Source organism: Cyprinodon tularosa, unplaced genomic scaffold (assembly GCF_016077235.1).
Source record: "Cyprinodon tularosa strain WSP-4 unplaced genomic scaffold, ASM1607723v1 ctg119, whole genome shotgun sequence".
NCBI lineage: Eukaryota > Metazoa > Chordata > Actinopteri > Cyprinodontiformes > Cyprinodontidae > Cyprinodon > Cyprinodon tularosa.
Genome location: NW_024037992.1, coordinates 821,261 through 845,987, shown reverse-complemented (window position 1 = coordinate 845,987; position 24,727 = coordinate 821,261). Strand labels below are relative to the sequence as shown.

General features: G+C 41.3%; 1 long non-coding RNA gene across 1 annotated transcript; it reads right to left on the bottom strand.

The window, feature by feature from the left end:
* Positions 1–1,045: 1,045 nt before the first annotated feature.
* On the bottom strand, positions 1,046–2,515 carry LOC119772075. Its single transcript, XR_005279219.1, has 3 exons — positions 2,391–2,515; positions 2,078–2,246; positions 1,046–1,651 (listed from the first exon to the last, which is right to left on the bottom strand). It is a non-coding gene; the product is annotated as an uncharacterized LOC119772075 (long non-coding RNA).
* Positions 2,516–24,727: the final 22,212 nt, after the last annotated feature.

Here is a 24,727-nt window from a genome sequence, read left to right as displayed (position 1 = left end):
TCATGTGTCCGTTTCTTTTGTGACCCACTTTTAGAGTTTTGCTTTACATCACTCTCCCCTCATATCAAATAAAAACATAACTTAGTATCACTTTTCACTGGCCTCACCAGATTATGAACCGTTTCACAGTCGTTGGTGTTGCCGTCTTTTTTTTAAAGGAAACATCCGCTAACATTCAGAATTCAAACTTCTGAAAGTTCTTTAAATATGAAATTATTCCAAACCTGTATAATTTTATACAGTGTTTTTAATTCAGAATAATTTTCATGTGAATGTGCTTTACTGGAGGCATCCATGTTTGTCAAAGAACACTACTGCCACCTACTGGTTTGTGACGTCACGGTGCGGTATCGGCTGTTGATCAAGTCCCAGTGCTGTATCTGGTGTTTGTCACAAGGCGCTATTATCCAAGTCATCTTGAAAACATTCTTCTTCCAAATGTTGGCTACATATTACGGGTTTTTTCTCTGGCCAGAAGTTCGATGGCAAATCCTCCCTCTTCAAGTTGGCGATCCAACGACCAACCCGTCCGTGGAGGATCAGGAATCAGAAAGGTGGAATAACTCTTTTTTCCACTTTTACCCGATGTATTCCAGCATCCAGCTGCCATGCACGTGGGCATTGTCAGTTTCACTATAGCTCTGGTGAATTTCAATGGTGAAGTCCTCTGGAAATCTTCAATAATTGTTGTTGATTGCAGATGTGTCTAGTAGTTCCCATTGATTTAGCTTGTAAAGCTGGGAGAATGGCGTTGTTGGGATCCAGAGGCTTGCCCACCAGAGGCGCCAAGGATCCCTTCCTGAGGGCTCGTGCTCACCTGCAACACCTGTTTTCCATCTGCTCATCAAGAGGTCCGTACTTAAGGAGGCGGAGAACTACACTCCAGTGCCAGAGTGTTTGCCAGTTATGGTTAGCAAGCCTGAGCCAACCTGCCTGTCTGAATCTTTGACTCCCTGAAAACCTGAACCAGAACCTGATCTGTTTTGTCTTCTCTGCATCCCAGGTTGAACCTGTCTGAAACCAGAAAACCTGAAGAGTTTCTCTGTTGGAAATCTGTCTGTCTGATCTCTGAAGAACCCTGGAGAATCAAACCTGTCAAAGACCTGCCTGCCCGCTCTCTGAAGAATCTGGAAAGGAAACTCAAATCTGAGATCTGCAAGCACTCAAACCTAGCTCTGCCTCCGCCAAGCCCTCAGCCTGCCGACAGCCTCTGAATACTTTTCTTTTCACCACTTCTATACTAGATTAGAAGTGATTTCCATGCTCATTTTAAGCTTGTTTCAAACAAAAAGATTACTGGTTATTTAATTAATACAAACTTTGAAGCAACTTCATATTAAAAAACTCGAATATGCCTTTGAATTTAAGTCCTGTAAACCAACAAGAAATTTCTCTAAATTGTAAAACTTATAACAGCTGATGCTAATGTAAAAAACTCTTGAGCCCTTGGTAAATCTAGAATATTGTTTTCAGGTTTACAGAGAGAAGACTACGCATTGGATTGGATCCGGCTTGTAAATGCACCTCTGAGCCGCTGTGTAATCAGAGCTCCCACACAGAGAAGCATTCGATGGGAGGAAGACCAACAGGAGCTTCCAAGATCCCTCCTCAGGGGTTTGGCGTTGGGGGTCTTCGGTGGGGGTGACCCTGCCTACATGTGGCAGAGAGAAACAACAGCTGTCTCTGAGTTTATAAAGGGATTTCTGAGTGACGCAGAGAAGAAAGTTGCCTTGTGAATCCAGAAAGGTTCACTTAGGAGCATAATAGACGTGTTTGTGTGTCTTGTGGCATATTACCAACTGCAGCACCGAAAGCCGAGCTCAATCACTTTCCCTTTTCCCTCTCTTGTTTCCCTAATGGTCTTGACATACTCACTAGGCCAGTCAGCAGACTCTCCTCCAGTGAACTTATTCCATTGGAGAGGAATGTGTGTGTTGGAGGCTCATGCACAACAACCCATGCACACACACACACATGTGCACATAAATGCATAAAGCCAAAGATGTGCAAACGCATTCAAGCAGCTGTCATTGGAAGTGAAATATCTGGCAGGAACAGGTGGCTTCCAAATACTTACTGGAATCGCAGTCATTCACTGACCAAGCCTGCATAGCTGAAAAAATCTGGTCACCAAAGTGATTCAGATTCATTTCTTCACAGAAAACCTTGACCTGCTCTGTTAGATATTCCGAGGTGCAATTCAAGCACAAAGAGGGACTTCAAGATGATCCTCTTGTTTATGAAATCTGCTTGTAAAAGAAAAGCAAAGCAGATGGAGAAGAGGCCAAGGTGACTCATAAAGGCCTACTAAGGCTCAGCAGGGATCTACTTAGACGGTTTCCATAGATTTATCCTGCGTTAAACATTGGCTCCATGCAGAACGTACTCACCCTGTCTTCACAGCATGCTGGGACTGGTTCCAGGTCTGCTGGTTGACCCAAATACGATCAGGCTGTCTGTTTTACTACATGAATAAATGAACCGATGGGCTTGAGCAAATACATAACAAGTACACAATGACATATGTGAGGCTGGACTGAAATTGATCTATGTACTTAAATTAGACTCTGAGCATTTCATGGCCGAGGAAGTTCAAAACATGACTTCACTTGGCTTTTCTTCGCTTCTCTGGCTTTTTGTTCCTCCCCTGATGATCATTTTCATTTATTCAGAACACATTCTGATTTGTAACCATTCCAGATATTTAACACGTCAAAAAACTATGATAACTACCTACAGTAGTAGCCATTCAAAATTTCCCCACTTCCCTTGACTTGTCCTTGGCTGGTCCTTGGCTGGTCCCCTACAATTCCTTTTTAAACGTCCAAAATATTCTTTCTGTCATGATTTACGGACATTAAGATCTAAAGAGAAGCGCCATCTCCTGGTCAGACTCTGTAATTCAGTGAAAGGGTGGATATGCAGGGGGGGGTCACTCCAGTGGCTGGAAGTTGGACGGATTTTGCTGCCATTCGGCTGGCTTTTGGCTGGGAATGGCTATTTTGAATGGCTGCTACTGTATATTAAACCAATAGAATTTAAAGCTGGGCAGTTAGTTTTAGGGGTGGGTATTGGCAAAGAAGTCACGATTCGATTCGAATCACGATTCACATGCCACGATGCGATTTTACCACGATGCATCACGATACTTGAAATATTGCGATGCATTGTGATATTTTCACTGAACACTGTAAGAAAAGGATCCAGCCCTTACCAGTGGCTGACTGGCTGGGTGAGATCTGGATCGTGTCTTCAATTGATACATAACTGAAAGCAACTGAATTCATACATAGCTGTATTTATTGAAACGACTTTTGGAGGTGTTGCCATGGAAACAAATACTGGACAGAAATATTACTATTACTGGCGTGGACACACTGACAAAAAGATCTTAGGATTCATCAAACTTAAAATAACAAAATAAGGATAATCAGTGCCGTTTACATGGCCTCAGTGGTCCTTTAAACCAATGAAACGAAAACATTCAAATGTATATTTCCCCTTTGGCAAATGACGTGCATCATATCAATTTCATTTTTACCTTCTTTGTTTTTAAAGCCAGAATGCATCTGACTTGAAATGTGATGGAGCCGCGGGGCGAATTTCATAGTGTCCTCCATGTTTTGTTTCATATGACTCGTCTCAGTATCCCACGGCTGGACATGCTTGTGACACAAAGCAGCGGGCGTCAACACATCCGCAGCGACATCTGCTGGACTGGAAGTTGTATTCCACTTGGTTTGGCTGATGTGCAGCAACAATTCATGTGTTTTATTTGTTCTTTTATTTATTTATTTTTATAAATCGATTATGGCCTTCTTGCCTGCAGTAGATCACAAAAATTAGAATCGCGATGCATCGTCATGACGATTATTTTGCACACCCTTAGTTAGTTTCAGACTTGGATTTGAGCGTCAGCTTAATAACAAAAGACTTCAGACTCAGTTTATCTGCCATAAAAACCCATGTTTGTTTCGACATTTGATCTGAGACATGTCTTCCGGTGTTTTTCCTCTGAGGGAGCTCTTTGTACCGAGGGCAGTGGTTGCCTGGGTCCTGATCTCTGATTGCTGGGTGAGGTGGAGGTCTCTGCCTTTTTTGCATGCTCAGCGTTTAACATTTTACTAATGACACTGCCACCTGTAGACGAAACACAGAGCTGCAGCACTCTTCTGCTGGTTCTCATAGCTCGCGCTCATACTTGACGAATGTTGACGCCCCTGACGTCACATCCACCGAACAGCGTGGGAACTTCCGACCCAAAGTACGTTAAAGAAGAAGTCCGCTCATATTCAGAATTCAAACTTCTGAAAGTTCTTTAAATCTGAAAAGATTCCATCCTGTTCAATAAATGATCAGTGTTTTTAATTCAGAGTAATTTTCATGTGAATGTGCTTTACTGGAGGCATCCATGTTTGTCAAAGAACACTACTGCCACCTACTGGTTAGTGACATCACGGTGCGGTATCGGCTGTTGATCAAGTCCCAGTGCTGTATCTGGTGTTTGTCACAACTAATATCCATGATGGCTAGTGCACTATGTGAAGCAGAGAGTAACGGATTAATGACGTGTTTTTTCTCTGTCCATCCGTTTCTGGCACCGTGACGTCACTGCCGGAAGACGTCAAGAGTGAGGTGTTACTATGTTCAGTGATCACAAAGGTATTAATTTTAGGTATAGATAATGATCCATGATTATTACTTGCTGACCGCACTTTAACACCCATGCATCTATAAGCCTATGTTTTAATTGTAAAGGGTAAAATAAAAAGGATAATTTAAAGATATACACTACAAAAATGTTCATCTAAATATGTGCATTTTTTCTTGAATTCAGAAGGTGAGTGAGAAACTTTGACAATTTACATTTAAAATAAGAAAGAAATAACAGCATTTTCTTATTACAAGTGCATATTATCTAATTATCTTATTTTAGGAGTGAAAATACTCATTCTATTGGCAAATCATCTTATTTACACTGCAAAAAATAGAAATCTCAATAAGTTATTTTTTCCTAAAATAAGTGTGTTTTTCCTTGATTTGAGCAGGTAAGTAAGACACTTTGCCAATGGAACAAGACAATTTCCTTTTAAAATAAGAAAAAACTATTTTATCGTCTTATTTCAAGTAAATATTATCTAACTATCTTATTTTAAGAGTAAAAATACTCATTCCATTGGCAAATCATCTTATTTACCTGCTCAAATTAAGGCTAAATATACTTAATTTAAGCCATTTTTTACTTATTTCTGGATTGTTTTTGCAGTGTACCTGCTCAAATTAAGGGTAAATACAATTAATCTAAGACATTTTTACTTATTTCTAGATGGTTTTTGCAGTGTAGTTCAGTAAAAACGTACATAATGTCTATTTAAAGAGAAATATCAAAAGTTAAATTATTATTATCAGTGTTGTACTGATAACAGTATGGGGCGGGGCCCCAATCCAGCACTAAAATGGTGGTATCGGTATCGGCGAGTACCAACCAATAGGGCACTGATACCATTTTGAGAGCCAAAAGTTTCTTCAACTATTGTCACCCATTCCAGGTAGGCAATAAAAAGTTCTACTGGATTCACTTTGTTTTAGTCTTTTTCCTGTTTCACTGAGGTAGGCAGCAGCTTGATGAAGCCATGGTGGCAATTCTTGCTTCAAACAGATATGTTTTGAAGTCTGACAGACAGCCAAAGGCAGTCCTACCAAGCAATGTTCTGTATGATGATAGTTTTATATTAATGCTAATATCATTGATCAAGTTTCCTTCTCTGCATTCCCAGCCCCTCCTTCTGTAAAAATAAACCTTACTAACTTTGGATCTTCAGTGATTAACGACACCACAGCATGCTTTATCCTTTTTCACTCATTGAGCATCTGCAGCGATGCTCTGTAGTATCTGCTTTTTGTTCCTGGCAACACTGAGAGCAGGAAGGATTAGAAGGAGTCGTTCTCACTGTCATTTAAAGTGACCATGTTTCAGGATTAAAGCATTGCCTGCATACTGGACCATGGCCCTGCAGAAAGAGGAGATGGTGTGCATGCCTGGGACACATAAATCCAGGCTATCACTGAACCGCACTCACTCTGCACTTACTGCTCTAAAGGGGGGGTGGTGGGGGGGGGGGGGGGGGGGTTCAAATAAGATTTCTAATAAGTCTTTGAATAAATATTGTTTTAGTAAGATGCATGACATATATTCACTTTTCTATTGTGAGAAAAATTTTAGGCTTTTGGGAGAGAAGTTAAACGTGTTTTGCATTTCTGGGAATCTGCAATAGGCCCACATTGTTGCCATTACCAAGCAACAGAGAAAGCTGATGAGGGCGGGTCTCACACTCTTTATTACGCATGCTAGGTCCCTGCATGCCTCTGAGTGATGGAGAAATAAGGATTAATAATGAACCACTTCAGCAGTTGGTGACTTCTACGTAATTAAGTCTTTTGGGGAGAATAATTCTTCTAGAAGCGCTTTGTATACAGACGGTGCTGACTGACAGACCACTGCTGTGTCAGCGGCGTGCGCCGATTACGAGCCCAGAAGGTCATTTGACTTTAACTTTATGTTTCAAGACATTTTGTTCATGTTCAGAGAGACCAGCTGGAACAGAAGGTCCCATCTGGTGGTCAGAAATGGATGGAATCGGATTTATTTGGGTCTGGAGAAGGATGAAAAAAAGAGAATAGATTCTTGAAATGAACATGTATTCCATCCATCCATCCATCCATCCATCCATCATCCATCATCCATCCATCCATCATCCATCCATCCATCCATCCATCATCCATCCATCCATCCATCATCCATCCATCCAACCCTCCATCCATCATCCATCCATCCAACCATCCATCCATCCATCCATCCATCCATCCATCCATCCATCCATCCATCCATCCAACCATCCATCCATCCATCCATCATCCATCCATCCAACCATCCATCCATCCATCCATCATCCATCCATCATCCATCCATCCATCCATCCATCCATCCATCCATCCATCATCCATCCATCCAACCATCCATCCATCCATCCATCATCCATCCATCATCCATCCATCCAACCATCCATCCATCCATCCATCCATCCATCCATCCATCCATCCATCATCCATCCATCCAACCATCCATCCATCCATCCATCATCCATCCATCATCCATCCATCCATCCATCCATCCATCCATCCATCCATCATCCATCCATCCAACCATCCATCCATCCATCCGTCCGTCCGTCCGTCCATCCATCCATCCATCCATCCATCATCCATCCATCCATCCATCCGTCCGTCCATCCATCTGTCATCCATCCAGCATCCATCCATCCATCCATCCATCATCATCCATCCATCATCCATCCGTCTGTCATCCATCCAGCATCCATCCATCCATCCATCCATCCATCATCATCCATCCATCCATCATCCATCCATCCATCCATCCATCCATCCATCATCCATCCATCCATCCATCATCCATCCATCCATCCATCCATCATCCATCCATCCATCCGTCCATCCATCATCCATCCATCCATCCATCCATCATCCATCCATCCATCTATCCATTTATCATCCAACCATCCATCCAGCATCCAACCATCCATACATACATCCATCATCCATCATCCATCCATCCATCCATCCATCATCCATCCATCCATCCATCCATCCATCTATCCATTTATCATCCAACCATCCATCCAGCATCCAGCCATCATCCAACATCCATCCATCCATCCATCCATCATCCATCCATCCATCTATCCATTTATCATCCAACCATCCATCCAGCATCCAGCCATCATCCAACATCCATCCATCCATCCATCCATCCATCATCCATCCATCCATCTATCCATTTATCATCCAACCATCCATCCAGCATCCAACCATCCATCCATCCATCATCCATCCATCCATCTATCCATTTATCATCCAACCATCCATCCAGCATCCAGCCATCATCCAACATCCATCCATCCATCCATCCATCCATCCATCATCCATCCATCCATCTATCCATTTATCATCCAACCATCCATCCAGCATCCAACCATCCATCGTCCATCATCCATCCATCCATCCATCCATCCATCCATCATCCATCCATCCATCTATCCATTTATCATCCAACCATCCATCCAGCATCCAACCATCCATCCATCTGTCATCCAACCATCCATCCAGCATCCATCCATCCATCCATCCATCCGTCCGTCCATCCATCCATCTGTCATCCATCCAGCATCCATCCATCCATCCACATCATCCATCCATCATCCATCCATCTGTCATCCATCCAGCATCCATCCATCCATCCATCCATCCATCCATCCATCATCATCCATCCATCCATCCATCATCCATCCATCCATCCATCCATCATCCATCCATCCATCATCCATCCATCCATCATCCATCCATCCATCCTTCCATCATCCATCCATCCATCCGTCCATCCATCATCCATCCATCCATCCATCCATCCATCCATCCATCCATCCATCATCCATCCATCCATCCATCTATCCATTTATCATCCAACCATCCATCCAGCATCCAACCATCCATACATACATCCATCATCCATCATCCATCCATCCATCCAGCCATCATCCATCCATCCATCTATCCATTTATCATCCAACATCCATCCATCCATCCATCCATCCAACATCCATCCATCCATCTATCCATTTATCATCCAACCATCCATCCAGCATCCAACCATCCATCCATCCATCATCCATCATCCATCCATCCATCCATCCATCCATCATCCATCCATCCATCCATCTATCCATTTATCATCCAACCATCCATCCAGCATCCAACCATCCATCCATCCATCCATCATCCATCTGTCATCCAACCATCCATCCAGCATCCATCCATCCATCCATCCATCCATCCATCCATCCATCCATCATCCATCCATCTGTCATCCAACCATCCATCCAGCATCCATCCATCCATCCATCCATCCATCCATCCATCCATCCATCCATCCATCCATCCATCCATCCATATTTTTTATATTTCTCTAAGTCCCTTCTCTAGTTTTTGTTGGGTGGAATTAATCAACCAATTTAGGCTTTTGTGTTTGCTCCAATTTCTTTGCACAGCCAAGAAACATTAAATAATTTCATTGTTTTTTTATATCTTCAAGATACCTGAGACCCACCTCACATTAATGATAATGACCCCTTCTTTGCAATCCTCAACAGGATTAATTATGTGCAGACAATTATTGCAGTGTCCTCTGAAACGGACATTACATGTTTAGACAGAAATAAATAAATACACTAAATGGCCTAATGGAATAGATTAGTTTTATAGGTTCAAATGAAATGCGACATCCTATCACTGACTGATTTTTTCTCAGCTCAGCTCATTTTGTTTTTCCTCAAATGTTTGTACGGTTTAGCAAAACTATGAGCAGAACCTTTTTTTACTAGTTTGACAATAAATAACTATTTTTCTAAACACAGTCCATAAAGATCCTGCAGCAATATTGTTGCTTCTAAAACAGAATCCACCAGTTCTGCTGCAAAATCTCAGGACATTTGGAAAAAACACTGTAGATTTTACAATATACAATTAAACAGCCTACGCTGAAATGTCTCCTTTGCTTTAGAAGACCTCCATGCTGAGGTTTTGTCTTCTGTTACCATTTGACTCACGTGACTCACTCTAGTAAAAATAAATATGCCCCTTAGTTTTCTAACAAGAAAACACAGACTGTAGTAAGCAAATCAAAGTTTTGGAGCTCAAATGTTTGGTTACTTAATGTTCAGTTTGTATGTGATGACAGTTGGGTGTTCTGCCTATTGTTAGCATTACCTCACGCTGCAGCTAGAACAGCCAAAACAGCAAGCTCTGGTCTTTGCTGCACTTTAAATGTAGTTCATTCCTGAGCTAATATTTTTTATAAATGTAGTGTAAAAGTCATTTAACAAATCCAGCCTACTATCTCTGTGGTAGATGACGTTTAGACAAGAAAATATTCCTCATGTGAAGCTGTTTACTGGTGGAACCAATAAAAGAAAAACCTCTGTGGAAATTAAATTGTGTTTATTATAGTTTAGTACTTGTCTTTGGTTTAATTGTATGGAATTAAACCAGTTTGCATTCACACTGAAAATTAGATTTGGCCTTGTAAAGTAAAGAGATGTTGATGATTCTCAGTCATCCAGGTCATAGTCATTCCATAAAAGTTTAAAAAAATATCCACTGGACTTGGTTTCCAGCATTTGAAGACGTTTCTCCACCTCTCCAGGAAGCTTTCTCAATTCAAATGTCTGGATCCGCAGTGAGTTTGAGTCTTATATAGACAAGGCCTTGTATTGCTTGGAAACATGCATGTTTCCTGGATAGGTGGCGAAACGTCTTCAAATCTTGGAAACCAAGTCCAGTGGATATTTTTTTTTACTTTTACGGAAAGAAAAAAAAAAAGAGATCAAACACTGAAATTCAAGCATTGAAAAGTGTGGCTCATTCAGTTTTTCTAATACTCCTTGTCATCTATCTGCAGTGAACTCATGTAAGGCTCTGGATTGAGTACTTTTTCTCAACCACAAGGGTATTATGGGCTAACAAAGAACTCAAACGACCCCCATTCGAAAGGGGTGGACCCATTCATCCAGTTCAATTTGCATGTTTTCAAAACCAACATAAGGCTTTGTTTTTGGTCCACTATAAAACCTGGAACTGGACGCTAGTTCTGACATTTTGAATTAAAAAAGCTTCCTGGATGGGAAGAGAATCTAACCTGACTCCGCCAGATGGATTTGCTCCGCATATCCATCTAGAAACCTTCCGTTGAAGTAATTTTGGGAAGGAGCGAAAATACTGGTTAGCTGATTGGCCTATGTTGGTGATAGACGGGCCAAATAAACCAATCAGATCAACGAAGCATATGACGTACTAACAGAGCGACGACGAAGAGGAGCCAATTGATAGATCAAACTCTTGCCGAAACCAGTCGGGAGAAGAGCAAAAACATAATTTCCTCTGAGAAAAGCCTCCAGAGCAGTGTTTTGCTCTTCTTTCAGTGAAGAAATACTCTGTAATTCCGATAAAACTTGCTCGATAGCCACGCTAACGCTAGTTTCATCGGCTGAAGCAGCCATGTTCTGTAGACTGAACTGTCGCGCTTCTCGTTGCGTCACACCTCAACCCGCCTCAAAGCCAACGCTGATTGGACGTTCGTTTGGTGAACGGCTCCAAATTTTCTTTAACGGAGAGTCTCCAGACTGATCTGCGAGTGAAACCTTGAAAGCTCGCGAGATCAGGATGGTCTCACGAGGCTAAAGAGAAACATCAGCCAGGTCATGACTCTGTCGTTTAGATACCAAATTCTAAGGTGTTTTGGGAGAACATGGTAAGGCTTTCATCTCCTAAAAAAATCAGAAGGGAAACAGTTCTAAAATTATAAGTTAAGCAGCATCAGAAATGTTTTTGCACTAAAAGAATATGCCATGCTTATGCTTAGTCTGGAGGACTTTAAATCCAGGCTTATTCTATATTGGACTTTCTGAAACACATTTTCCAGCTCTGGTGAAATGCGTGGTTGCTGGTACAGAGGAAGGGAAGGCAGTTTCAAAATAAAATCATTAATATCTGCCTTGCTTTTTTTTCAGTCTCCCAGCAAACAGAAAATCCTTCCACTTCTGAGTTTCTGCAGTTTCTGTAGTAACAGGAAAATGGCTCCCATAGCAAAGGTTGCGACCTCTTCACCCTTCACCCCTGATGCTCTTTCACCAAAGCGCATATCAGGAGCACAGATGATAAAACTGTAATCATCACAATCCTATGGTGTGTGGCTCATCAAGGTCACTTCTTTTTTTTTTCAAGAAGGTGACCATGGGTTTCTGAAGGTTTACTACTTTTTGTCATGGTTTTGGTTCTGTTCAAGTTTTATATCTTAAGTTTTCGTTGGTCTTATTTTCTTTTTTGTGTTCTAGTTATTTTTGATTGTATTTGAGTTCTTACTGTAGATATTTCTTGTTTGTTGTTTGTCCTCTTGTGTCAGTCTCCTTTACCCTCTGTTCACACCTGCTCCCAATCTGCTGATTGTCTTTGTTTCTCTCTCCCATTTATTCTCCTCATGTTCAGTCACTCTTTGCTGGTTTGTACTGTCCAGAAGATTGAGGTGGTTACAGAAGCAAAAATCCAAAAAATATAAATCTTTAGAATCCACAAAAATAGAGAAGCAGAAATATTTACAACAAGGGGGCAAAGAAATGACGACAAACCAGCAAAAGTGACTGAGCAGGAGGAGAATAAATGGGAGAGTAGTGATGGGCAAGTGAAGCCTCATGAAGCAATGAAGCTTTCCAACGCAAAGTGTTGAAAAAAGTTCATTACTCGATGCTTCATTCATCACTCACTAGTGACATCTGCTGGTGAAACTGTAACAGCCTTGTTACTCAGTTGGATCATACTTCCAAATATTAGGAAATGCAATATTGTCACAAAGTTTTCATCAAACTCATGTTTAGTAAGAGGAGAATCCTATTTAATTGTCATGTTTTAATGATTAAAATGATTTGTAGCCAATCTAATCCTTGACCATCAGTGGTGGTGTTAGGTTTTCTTTTATGTCATGGACTTATTAGACAATGAAGATATGTGTTACTTTAATGTATTGAGAACTGAGTGACTGTTGCTGCAGACTCTGTGTACTTTGAGCTTGAAACTTGCTTCCTTAAAGACAGAATTTGTTTAAAATCATCTCTTCCTAGGAGTTCTAGTTCTGATTCTTAATATTAAGTTACACATAGAGTTTGCCTCTTCTAATGGCTTTTAGTCTGGTTTTGATGTGTGATTCTGATGCATCTCCTGATTAATCAAAAGAAAATATAGAAAATTCTGGATTTTAGGTTTAATTGTTTTTATTTAGGAATAGGACTTTTTTCACTGTTTCAGGTTGTGATTGTGATCTGTCATCTCATAATACTCCCACATATGAGAGGTTTTTCCCTTTTTTGACGGCTCCATTTAAACCACTGCTGATGAAAACTGTTCTGCTGATACCAAACCACCTACTACAACCCACGAAGAAACAGGATTCATCGCGCTTTTATTTTGAAAACCGACACGCAAAATGAAGCAGTCACGTGACCAATGCAATGCGAGGCCTCGTTTGTTGCCAGTCACGTGGTTTTCAACAAGACAACACAGGCCTCGAAGCGGGGCTTCATTGACACGCCCCCTTATTACTCGGTACAAGCCTCGAAGCCTGGCTTCAGATAGCCCATCACTATGGGAGAGAGAAACAAAGACCAGGCTAATTAGCAGATTGGGAACAGGTGTGAACAGAGGAATCAAGAAGGGAGCTAAGGAAAAGGAGACTGACACAAGAGGGCAAACAGGAAATATCTAAGAGCTCAAATACAATGAAAAATATCGTGAACACAAAAATGGAAACAAGACCACAGAGATAAAACTTGAACAGAACCAAAACCATGACAGTTTTATTCAGCTCTTAATTAGATCTGATCAAATAGATAATTTCAGCAAGACAAAGAAACTATCCTTGAAAACCTACCAGGCTATTTCCCTCCATCCCAGGATGACATTACTCCAGCAGACCCGCTGTGAGACATCAGCAGAAATTCTTTAACTGAACACAGCTTTTGTTTCATCTCACAAAGCTTCTAGTGTGCTATCTTCCCACTCTCATCCTGTAAGCTCTCCCCAGGCATATCAGAGGTTCTGTGCTGTCTATAAAGCCAGAGGTCAGCGGTTTAGTGACTAAATAATGTGCGTATTGTTGTGGCTGTAGATAGAGGCCAGACGGGACTCAAACCAGCAACGATGCTGAAACAAATTTCTCAAAGATGAGAAGCAACAAAGGGCTTTGTGAGTTGAGGAGAGAAAAACAGAGAAAATCTCCTTAGATGTCACAATAAATTGAGAAGATGATTTCATAAGTTCCTGTACAATTCCCTTCCTTGAACTTGATTGGAGAACCCACAGATGACCGACTATTGAGAGCTGTTATGCAACTCATCGGAAGAGAGAGAAGTCTGTTTTCTCTTTCTAGACATTAAGATTGTAGTTTCCATTAAGATCTGAAATGTTTTTCTCGCTGTGGGCGTGTGGGAGTTGTTTTTAAATAACAAGGTCACGTTCGACCATGCCTAATCGGTCAGAGAAGAGGGTCCAGATAAGACTGTGGGACTGAGGCTCTTAAGCAGAATACAGTGAAAACAGTTTCCCATAAACTCTGGAGGAATATGACCCTCCTTTAATCTTTCACTTTCAGTCTAACTCTCAGCTGTTCAACCAACACTATGAGAGAAACATTGCAAGTCAGAAAGAAACAGCTTTTCTTTCATTTTCTGAAAAGCAAGAAAGTCACTGGGAGGAGTATTTTCTTCAACATTATCAAACAAAAGACCTCTTTGGGGTTATGGCATCCATCATTTACTATATCAGTATAAACTGACCCATCGGTGGAAGGTGTACAGCCACTGAGGGATAAGATTTGATATCTTTTCTGCATGAGACTGGCTTACTGGTTGCTTTATTTCAAAATTAACCCATATTATTTGGTATTGTCATGACTACGGAACCTTGGACCCAATATTCTAATCAGACAGATCAGAACGATTTTTAAACAAGCCTTGATTAAACTCAATATACAACGTAGGGCTGGTCGTCAGCGGCGGTGGATTACCAGATTCTCTGCAGGGATAGAAAACTCAGGTCAGTGACTAGGAATAAAGGTCTGATCACGACTATGAGTAATAGTCACTGACCTGGTTCTGAGTACAGTCCCATCCCAGAGAAGGGGAACAACCCGAAAGGGAGATCGTCAACCACTTGCAGCTGGTCCCACTTCCAGAGTTCAGAGTGATTAAGCTAGCTGATGCCAGCTGACCCCGAGGAGAAACAGTGTCCGTGAGGGAACATCTAGAGCCAAAGTCAAATCATAACCAGGTTTACACCAGAAGATCCGAGAGCTGAAGAGGAACCGGAGGAGAATCCAAGCGGAGGTCAGTAGCAGAGTCCAAGTTTGGTTAACCAGCAGAAACCAGGAATCAGTCCAGAATAAACCAAACTGACGGAGCAGACAAGGGCAAGGCAAAACTCAAAGGCAAAGGCAGAAAACCGGTCAGAATCAGAATTACAGAACAAAGATCAGTAGACTTACTCTCAGTGAACAGCTCCAATAATCTGGCGCTGATGGTACGCAAACAGGCAGCATAAATAGCAGCAGGAACCAGATGAAAAAGATGAGAGTATTGAGTCACCGGGCCAATTAGACGGATGACAGGAGAAAATGAAAATGTCAACCATCAACCCCAAGACAATGACAGGTATTGGAAGTTAAAGCAATTCAAAACGGGGAGATTCTAAAGTTGTAAGAATAAAACATCAAAACGAATTATGTCAACACTATCTAACCGAACTTTAAGGCATTATGTTTAGCTTTTTATCTAGATAAAAGTGAGATGTTTCTGATAGAAATAAAGAGGGGACATGACACATAAGAAATTATGTTCCTTTGTGAAACCTGCATGAAGCATATGTTTAATGTAAAGAATTTTCCGGTAAAATTATCCTAAAAGTTTAATTTCAGTCGCAGAAACTTTAATATATGTATTTTAAATCACAATTCTGGAGCCTTTGACCGCCATTGCTCCCCCAGCTTGACCAATCTGTTGTGGCCCACAATAAATCGTGGGATAGGCTGGGCCAGACAAGGTGTACCAGACCTTTCAAATATCGACACATCAATCAGCCAGATGAAGAAGGTCTGATTTGGGACAGGCCTTTACCACTACTGTGAGGTAATCGGCCTCCAAATACAGCCTTTGAAGGATGCAGCTTCTAAATTACAGCTTTAAGGACGGATTATACTTCTGCAACTGCACACATCAAATGTTGCTTGGGTCTGGTCGCGAATTAGTTTTGCTATTATGCTTCTGGAATTTCTAGGGACGCACAGCAGTTTCCCGGCAAAGCGCAAGAGGGAGCCTATTCGAGAACTCACGAGAACTTTGGCAGATGGTCACGAGAACTTCTTCGGCGGCACCGGCGGGAGTGTTTATTTTCCAAAACAATGTATGTCTGAGGCATCGTACAAGTACTTCCGAACCTCCTCGATCAACATTTCGTTGGGGTTATCCCTTGTTGTTATTACTCCTCGGTTTTTAAAAATGTACCGAATCGAGAAGGACGTCCACACAGACAGCCGGAAAGGCATACCAAGGACCAATCACAGCTGATTTTTGTCTGCGCACACCCGCTGTATCACTTTAAAAAATATGATACCTTCATTCATGGTGTTTTCCTTCTTATTTTTGTTCTTTTAGCCACACTTGACCTACTGCCTTCCATATTTGCAGTAAACTTTGTCCCATGATATGCATTAACTAATAACCTTAAATCACATTTCCTGAGGTATGTCCATGAGGGGATATAACTGCTCCTCTGTGACTTTATGACCGGCGTGGTCATGAGGAAGGATTTTACTTTGTTTTCTCATCTCCAGCCATTGGCCATTCACTAAACTGATTTAATGACAGAACAGGTATTCTAATTTAAACAGTTTGGAGTGACTATATTTAACGACTCGTTGGGTATTTATTTTCTACTCTTCCATGTTGCCTGTTCTTAAGTTAACCTGTTTCTTGCTGACTTATTACCATAGTAATCCGTAGTCTCATTGGCCTAATTAAATGCTCAAGGTTGGATGTTTATTAACGTACTGAACACAGCTCTAGTATGTATTGACCGGTGGATGGCCATAGTTCAGACCTCAAATATGTAGGGCTCATAAATCTAAACCAACAGCAGTGTTTACACTCGTTAAACTGCCGCTACTCACAAATACGTTCACTTTCAATCCTGGAGAGCAGGAAAGCAACTGATGATATAAAATGGTAAAGGGAAAAGAAGATGCCATGTGTTCATTTGAACCCACAGAGCGAGGGAGGAAAATATCCTCAGGGCTTACCAGTGAGGAGGCCAGTAATCAGTGGGCAAATCCAAGAGGAGTCCAGGGAGAGGCGTTAAGAAATAGCTACATAGAGGTGGTCTACTTTTCTATGAAAATCTGTGACCAGGAAAAGTTAGTCAATGTGAAATAAAGAGAAAGGAATACAAGTGGCCAAATAAGTGAAGCAATGCAAAACAGAACGCAATAATAAACTGGTCTTCAGTGGGTTCTTCTGGTTTTTATTATTGTGAAATCCAATGTTAGTAATAAGATTTCTCTTCCAAATAATCTAAAATAAAAATATCAGATATAAAGAAAGTTGAGATAAAGGAATATAAAACTGAATTCAAATTAAACATAACTTTTTAAGCTGTAAAATAATCAAGAGCAACACTTTGTTGCTTTGATAATATACCGTTTTCATCCATTTGCATTTAGAATAAACACAATCAGAAGAATACATTTTACATACATATACATGCAGAAAACCAAGCAGACAAACCAGGGAAAGGTTAAACAGGTTTATTGTGATTTGGTAGAGGAGGGTCCAGTGCTGCTCTAAACACTGGCGAACCGGGACTGAAAAGTAAAGGGGAAGATCCTGCGGTTAGTTCAGGCTCAGAGGGAAATTTGTGTTCCGATTTGTAAAAGGGAATAAAGGCAACAGGACTCACGTTTCCAGAAAAGATGTCTTTCTTTGAATCTAGTGGGTGTGGGTTGTTCCAGTAACAGGCTTGTTCGTTGGAGGGCGGACAGGGTTTACCCAGGTTGAGGTGTTTCCTTAAGGAATGGAGGAGCTGACTGCCAATTAGATCTCCTATGGAACTTGAACGGTTTCTTGTGGAGATGAATCCCCTGCTCAGTGAGAAGCCGAAATAATCCAAAACCAGTTTAAATCCTCAGCTCAGTTTGACACTCAGACAATCCTTCCAGAGGGAGAAGGTCCAAAACATCCAGTTTGCAGGGTGACTTCCTGCTGAGAGGCAAAGACAAAAAAACAACAAGATTAAGGTGACAAAACTCAGCTTGGCTAGAGTACCCAAAACTGGCAAACACTCTGGCCTCAAGGCGGTGGCAGTCAGCAGCTCAAGAGTCCTCCGGTAATGAGGCAACCATCCGAACGTGTGTGAGAAGGCCAACGAGAACCAGGCGCCAGCTGGTGGTGGAAGGAAAACAAACAAAAACACAACCCACAAAAACTGGATTCCTAACAGGGGAGTGTTGGACTAGAGGTTAGTGCAGTGCGATTTTACTCTGAGAAGGTTGCAAGTAAAATAGAAAGCTTGCTCCTTGGTTTAATGCAGAGCTGCGTACTTTGAAGCAAAATGCTAGGAAACTGGAGAGAAAATATCGGTCCACAGGCCTGCGGGAGTCCTTCCCAGTGGAAAAATGGTTTACTGCTGTATAAGAGGACCCTTTGTAAAGCAAGAGCAGCATACTTCTCCTCATTAATAGAGGAGAATAAGAATAATCCTAGATTTCTTTTTAATACAGTTGCCAAACTCACCCAGAGCCATAGCTCTGTTGAACCGTCCATTCCACCTGCTCTTAGCAGCAATGATTTTATGGGATTCTTTATATTATGATTGATCTTATTAAAAATAAGATCATAAGCACTCCTCTTTCTGCGATTCTATCTGAGGTAGTCATGGAATCTGAACCGTGTTTAGACTGCTTTGATCCAGTTGAACTTTCTGAGTTAGCAAAATTATTGTCTTCATCTAAGCCTTCAACTTGGATGTTAAATCCAGTTCAAACCAGGTTATTTAAGGAGGTATTCCCTTTGATCTCCTCCTCCATTTTAGATGTGATTAATCTATCTCTGTTACAGGGATATGCACCTAAAGCTTTGAAGGTTGCTGTAATTAAACCTCTGCTTAAGAAACCGTCTCTTGACCCAGATGACTTGGTCAATTATAGACCTATATCCAATCTTCCTTTCTTATCTAAAATTCTTGAGAAAGTCGTCGCCAAACAAGTTTGCGATCACTTACACCATAATGAACTTTTTGAAGAGTTTAAGTCTGGCTTTAGAGCTCATCATAGCACTGAAACAGCTCTGGTGAAAGTCACTAATGATATTCTCATGGCCTCAGATAATGGACTTGTATCTGTGCTCGTCCTTTTGGATCTTAGTGCTGCATTTGATCCAGTTGACCATAATATTCTTTTAGAAAGACTTGAATATTTTGTTGGAATTAAAGGAACAGTACTAGACTGGTTTAAATCTGATCTATCTGATCGAATTCAGTTTGTTCATGTTAATGATAGATCTTCAACATGCTCAAAGGTTACCTGTGGAGTACCACAGGGATCAGTGCTAGGACCAATTCTCTTTACTTTATACATGCTCCCAATTGGTAGAATTATTAGACAGCATGGGATTAATTTCCACTGTTATGCTGATGATACCCAGCTATATCTGTCTATAATCCAGATGAAGCTAACCCATTACATAGATTACAGGCATGTCTGAAGACATAAAAACCTCGATGACTCTTAACTTTCTGCTTCTGAATGCAGACAAAACAGAAGTTATAGTCTTTGGACCAGAGTCTCTGAAAAAGAAGCTGATTAGTCAGTCACTTCATTTGGATGGGATTAAACTGATTTCAGATAATAAAGTAAAAAATCTTGGTGTTATTTTTGATCAGGACCTGTCATTTAAATCCCATATCAAAGAGGTTTCTAGAATTTCCTTCTTTCATCTGAGGAACATTGCAAAAATTAGAAATCTCCTGTCCAGGGGTGATGCTGAGAAACTAGTCCATGCATTTGTTACTTCAAGGCTGGACTATTGTAATTCTTTACTATCAGGAAGTCCACAAACTGTAGTTAAAAGCCTTCAGCTGATCCAAAATGCTGCAGCCAGAGTTCTAATGAAAATTAAAAAGAGAGATCATATCTCTCCTATCCTAGCTTCTCTTCATTGGCTTCCTGTTAAATCAAGAATAGAATTTAAAATCCTCCTTCTCACATATAAAGCCTTAAATGGCCAAGCTCCATCTGATATCAGAGATCTGATTGTTCCTTATGTTCCTAACAGAGCACTTCGCTCTCAATCTGCAGGCTTACTAGTGGTTCCAAGAATTTCTAAAAGTAGAATGGGAGGCAGATCTTTTAGTTCTCAGGCTCCTCTCCTGTGGAACCAACTACCAGTTTTAGTCCGTGAGGCAGACACCCTGTCTACTTTTAAGGCTAGGCTTAAAACTTTCCTTTTTGATAAAGCTTCTAGTTAGAGTGGCTCAGGTTATCCTGAGCTATCTCTATAGTTATGCTGCTATAGGCTTAGACTGCTGGAGGACATAGGGACCCCTTTTTCATCATTCTGCTTCATTCTATCTCTATTCTCCCACTCTGCAGAATCTGTTAGTTCAATCTCTAACGTTCTGCTCTCTCTGCTTTTCCTCAGAGTAGCTTTGCCTCGTCTGTTCCTCTTGGGCTGTGAAGTCATCCTGGAAAGAAACATCAGCTGTGCTGCTTCCATCAACACCTTTGTTTATAGATATTGGAGATCGGCCTCTTTTCCAGTGTGGTCCTGTTTCTCTGACCGTGACTGAGTGGATGTGCTCTCTTCGTCCTCTGGCATGGGAGCTGCCTTGGAGCTCGTCTGCCTGGCTGTGTGTTTCCTGGACGGAGCCGCCTTTTACAGCTGCTTTTTTTATCTATTCTTCTGTCTCCTTGAACCCCAGTGGGCCTCAGCAGATGGCCGCTCACACTGAGCCTGGTTCTGCTGGAGGTTTCTTCCTGTTAAAAGGGAGTTTTTCCTCTCCACTGTCGCTACAAGCATGCTTAGTGTGAGGGATTGTATTTGAGTCGATGCAATCAACTGGTTTTCCTTAGATAGAAAACTTTGTATCAATTTGACTGTATGATCTGGTTGAACTGTAAAGTGCCTTGAGATGACTTGTGTTGTGAATTTGGTGCTATATAAATAAACTGAATTGAATTGAAATTGAAGTACCCCGTTCGATTCCCACAGCCTGCACTCTGGGTCCCTGAGAATGACCCTTAACCCCTGATTGCTCCCCAGGCACCGCACAATTGCAGCCAACTGCTCCCCAAGGTGATGGGTCAAGATGCAGAAAATTAATTGTGAGATCAATAAAGTTCAATTATTATTTATACCAGAGGTTCACATTCCCTAGTGGGTGATTTTGCTCAACATTAGATCTACTTCAGGGTCCTTTTTTGGATTATTTTTATTAATATTTGCAATGCAGTGGCTGCACAGATATGAAGTTCCTTTTCTTTATCAAATGTTTTTGCTCTTTTAGCAACTGGAAGGTTTGCACATTATTCAAAGCTAAATAAAGAGAATGATTCAGCTGGGGTAGCGTTAAAAAGGAAGGTATGTTTTCAAGTCTTGGCACTGATTCTCAGTTGAGTTCAGGTCCAGAATCAGCCTCACATTCTACACTGTTTGTCCTGGCTTGTTGTTCTGGTAGATGATTGACCTCCACCTTAAACTGAAGTCTTTTACTGCTTCTAGCAGGTTTTATTCCAGGACTGCTCTGTATTTAGTTCCTTTCCACCACGTGTCACAGAGGGCATGTCGTTTTCAGGATGATGGGGAAGGCTCTTAAAGTTCATGAGGATGTATACAGAAGCTCCACCCACAGCTCTGTTTTTGAATTCAACCCTATTTATTGTTATTTTTGCACTTTACTAATATGTGCAACTTTCTGTCCCAGAAAATCCCAATGAATCGTTCTTGGCAATTAGTATTTTTGCTTTTGAAAATGTATATAAATATTCTGATCTAGAAGATGCCTTACTGTAATCTACATTCATTTTTATGGCGCATAGAAATAAGATATGACCCAGAAACAGCTATGAGTTATTTCTCTGTAGGTCAAAGTGTTTTCTATTAGGCCATCCAGCAGGCAGAGCTGGATCAGCCGTGAGCTGGAGTGGAAAATACCTGGAACTCTTTCCATAACAAAAAGTCATTTCCCATTTTGGGATTTCGTCTTGAAACTAAGTGCATGAATGTGTGTGTGGATTGGGGAGAGCAGGTCATATCAAGAAACTCATATTTCCGATTTATTTTTTCTGTTTTTTTTTTTGATAGATTTACCACATCCCCTTCAATTTCCTTCTTATTTTTCATCTCTAACATTTTCTAACGTTATTGGCCTCTTTGCGTGAAAGAGCTGTGCTCTTAAGACGATGGAAAGAATGTCACAAACTCTGAGCTAAATGACAATGAAACTCAGCAGCTAAACACTGGGACACAGTGGCGTAATATAAGCAACCAGAACAGAGTCTGACAGGAACGCATCTGAGTGCATTTTGGCAGAAAACATGACTCCCAGCAGACGGCTTTTAAGGCAGGTATAAAATATGAGGTTGTAATTTTCTCCTGAGACAGCTGAGGCTCTGGAGGAGCGGAGGATCTTGGACTGGACAAGCAGTGACTCAGCAGCTGATGAGAAGTTTGGAATCATGAGAAGTACTGGACGGTGATATGTTCCTGTATTGTGTTTGATATCTCAGAAAGCCAAAACATTGACCTGGCTTTTCCTTCTGGCTGAGGGGCAAACCAGAACGCAAGCAGTGAGAAATCTGTGGGAGACAATGTAATAAAGAGATTTATTCCCTTCAGCTTTTTTTTAAGAGAGATCTAAGGTTGTCATACACTACACTGCTATAGTGCAGCAAACAGATACTGTGTTTTAGAAAGGGTTTCACACCTGTTGAATTTTCTCACATTTTCTCCAAACCAGACGCAAACAGTTCAAACAGAACTTAAATATTCAGGCTTTTAAATGGATTTTCCACCTTTTATTTTAAGACAACTTAATGGAACATCAGTGCAACTAACACCCAATGAGTAGGTAGAATACAATCATGTGCATTTTTTTTTTCCCAATTATAGATACAGTTGTTATGTGAAGGCATCAGTAGTTTGATAAAGAATATTAATATGTACCAAAGAACAGGTAGGGAATAAGGTTTTGGATATGTTTTCAATTCAATTCTATTCAGTTTATTTCTATAGCTCCAATTCACATCATGTCATCTCAAGACTCTTTCCAGTTCACCAGATCATCCAGTCAGATTGATTCAAAGTTTCATATCTAAGGAAAACCAGTTGATTGCATCGACTCATTGACTCTTCAGCAATCCCTCACACTAAGCATGCTTGTAGCGACAGTGGAGAGGAAAAACTCCCTTTGAACAGGAAGAGACCTCCAGCAGAACCAGGCTCAGTGTGAGCGGCCATCTGCTGAGGCCCACTGGGGTTCAAGGAGACAGAAGCAGACATAGAAAAAGAAGCATAGATACAAAAGGCAACTGTCAACCAGCTCCACAGGCAGCCCCGTCCAGGAAACACACAGCCAGGCAGACGAGCTCCGAGCCAGCTCCCATGTCAGAGGATGAAGAGAGCACATCCAGTTAGTCACAGTCAGAGAAACAAGACTACACTGGAAAACAGGCTGATCTGGAACATCTATAAACAAAGGTGTTGATGGCAGCAGCACAGTTGATTATTCTATATTTCTAAAAAATTGTTTTCCTTCTGATCTACAGTTATGCAGTACTTCATGTTGTTAAATTACATAAAATTGTTGGGATCTGGAGGTCTGTCCACTTTCTCCACCAGAGGGCGTACTAGATCTCCTGGAGCCAGAGCTGATTGCACCACCTGTCGCTCATCTGCTCATCAGGAGATCCGTATTTAAGGAGGCAGAGGACTTCTCTCCAGTGCCAGAGTGTTTGCCAGTTACGGTTAGCAAGCCTGAGCCAACCAGCCTGTTTGAACCTCTGACTCCCTGAAAACCAGAACCTAGATTGAACCTGCCTGAAACCGGAAACCCTGAAGAGTTTCTCTGCCGGTGATCTGCCTGCCCGCTCTCAGAAGACACTGGAAGGAAACTTAAATCTGTGATCTGCCAGCAGTCAAATTAAGCTCTGCCTCCACCTAGCCCTCAGCCTGCCGACAGCCTCTGGACCCTCAAGGTTCCCCCCTCTGCCGCTCTGCTCTACTCCAGAACAGGTACAGCCCTGCACACTCTCATCCTGCAAAATACCTGGACCTCCACTAACTCCTCTGACCCCCTCTGCAGTGAACCCACTCGTGACCAGTCCTGGATCTGATTTTTCTGTGTGCTTTTTAGAACCTACTCGTGACCAAACGAGTTCCCCTCTGGACCTGTTCATTTATTGTGTTCAAACTTATCAATAAATCTTTGAACTTTTCTCCTGCCTCTGAGTGTTCTGCATGTGGGTTAGGCACCTTAAACCAAACATGACAAAAATACAGTAAGGTTAGATGTGACAAATACACTTTAGAGGGTATAAATACTTTTTTACGGGCCCGCTATGAGGCATGTATGCAAAGGGGAGGTTTTTTTTTTTTATTTCTAGCTCTTTAGACACAGTGAGGGAATCATTGCATCAAGACACTGTTTACTTTCATTTCTAAACCAGCTTTTCTTAATCAAGGAAGCCGTCACCTTGCTCCATCACACAGTGACAGCTGAAGATTTAAGGCACCATCTGCATTTCAGCCAAACTTACACAATACCGCCCTCAGTGATTGAGATAGTTGTATATTTGGGGGAGTTGCAATCTCTTTGGTAACAACTCTGTTTTTCCGGTTTGTTCTGTTGGTTTATAGCTTCATTGAAATGTACTTGTGATTTGCTAAACCTAAACTAGTGTGGTTCCCTACCACCATAACTCTTTTTTCTACCTTGGTTGCTCTCAAAATCTGTGACTAAAACAGCCGATGCATCATTGTTTCTGCATTTTCAGCTCCCAGTCCTG